This window comes from Limulus polyphemus, unplaced genomic scaffold (genome assembly GCF_000517525.1).
Source record: "Limulus polyphemus unplaced genomic scaffold, Limulus_polyphemus-2.1.2 Scaffold595, whole genome shotgun sequence".
NCBI classification, from domain to species: Eukaryota; Metazoa; Arthropoda; class Merostomata; order Xiphosura; family Limulidae; genus Limulus; species Limulus polyphemus.
Genome location: NW_013666205.1, coordinates 425,476 through 427,334, shown reverse-complemented (window position 1 = coordinate 427,334; position 1,859 = coordinate 425,476). Strand labels below are relative to the sequence as shown.

At 38.0% G+C, this 1,859-nt stretch overlaps 1 protein-coding gene across 3 annotated transcripts in view; it reads left to right on the top strand.

Moving 5' to 3' along the window:
• LOC106459345 (P2X purinoceptor 4-like) overlaps window positions 1-1,859 on the top strand; it is a 28,616-nt gene that overhangs the window by 3,379 nt on the left and 23,378 nt on the right. The window contains exon 1 of one of the 3 annotated variants that reach the window (XM_022385822.1): window positions 817-875. The exons of the other annotated variants lie outside the window; for them this stretch is intronic. The gene's annotated coding sequence lies outside the window, so the exon portion shown is untranslated. Of the gene's footprint in view, window positions 1-816; window positions 876-1,859 lie in introns of those variants that run through there. 3 annotated transcript variants of the gene reach the window in all.

The window sequence follows — 1,859 nt, the reverse complement described above, 5'->3', positions numbered from 1 at the left end:
AATTTTTTATTTCAGATAACCTACATTAACAGTCCAACTTATAAAACAACAACGTTACTATCTTCGCAGTTTCATCAGCAGCAGAATTTCATTTTATTTTTCTGTGCAACACAGTTGACCTTTGTATCCAAACGCCTAGATCGTTCATTATCTATCGATAGAATAGCAACTCCACTCTAAACTTGTTTTCTTCATTGAACTTCTTAGATAATTCTTGATTTATTTTAATTTGGAGAAGGATTGTTGGTTTGTTTGTAATTGAACACAAAGCTACACAATGGGCTATCTGTGCTCTGCCCACAACGGATATGGAAAGAATGATCTACTAAGCTCCATAGATCGCTATTTCACACATGATGATGATAGCCCTAAATATCTCTCCCCATTTGATATCTACCCTAAGAAAAGGGCCACCTATAAATATATCACTTAGATTAAGACACCAAAAGTATAGTTAAAGGATATTCTTATAAAATCCGCATCTAATAACTTAATCAAGTGAAAAGTGTTGATTTTGCCCACGGAACTGTTTGTGAAGTGAAATACTTTTACATAACCAAATTAATTAAGCGAAGTGGTGAAAAACAACTAAATGCTATAAGTTTTACATCTATGGACATGACTTTGAAAAGGGTAGAAAGGATCAATGCAAATACCCGCATGGTGTATGAACCTTGATCTCGAAATGCAATCCATGTAGTATTTTTTTTCGAAACGAAAACAACATATTGTTGCGTCATCGAGGTCACGTGACGCTAGTAACACGTCATATTCTCGAAGCTTCGTGAATCCTCGGGAGGTTACTAGATTTCGGTATTCTTTTATATATAAGACGGTCAAGACGTGACGGCAATAATGTAATGTGTGTGTAGATAGTGAGTAATTGAACTGCAGTCAGAAGTATTATTGACGTTCGTTGTTATAGCGTTTGTTTAGCGCGATTGTTGAAGTTGAGTGTATCGGTAAAGTTATATTCGGAAATAATAAACCAGTTTTATTAAGTAAAGACTTGTGTCGCTTAAAATTTCGTCGGAACGAAGTTACGGAAAGTTAATTAACAAACGGAGACGTAACAATATTATATAAATTGTTTGTTTGCTTGTTTTGAATTTCGCACAAAGCTACACGACTGCTACCTGCGCTAGCAGTACCTAATTTAGCAGTGAAAGACTAGTAATCGCTACCCACCACCAACTCTTGGACTACTCTTTTACCAACGAATAGTGGAATTGATCTTTACATTATAACGCCCCCACGGCTGAAAGGGCGAGCATGTTTGGTGAGACTGGGATACGAACCCACGACCTTCAGATTGCGAATCGATCGCCTTAATCATCTGGCCATGCCGGGCCAAAATATAGTTGTTGTTTGTTATTAAGCACAAAGCTACACAAAGGGCTATCTGTGCTCTGCCCACCACGAGTATCGAAACCCGGTTTCTAGCAGTATAACTCCACAGACATACCGCTGTGCCACTGGGGGGCATTGGCAATAATATTTAGTATTAGTTTGATCGTCTCTTTTTCCTCTTTGAAAATAGTCCCCTTCCGGTTGTGCATTCTCAGTGATGCTGCTGAAATCCGCTGGAAAAAGCATGCAACACGTTATGTGCTATAAAAAATATTTACAAAAACGCCCCCCAGTGGCACAGCGGTATGTCTGCGGACTTATACCGCTAGAAACCGGGTTTCGATACCCGTGGTGGGCAGAGCACAGATAGCCCTTTGTGTAGCTTTGTGCTTAATAATAAACAACAACAACAATTTACAAAAACAAGAAAAAGAAAAAAAAGCAACGACAACAACAAAGATTTCTTCATCAAAGTGCACAAATGAATCTAATAACAAATTTAGATTTCC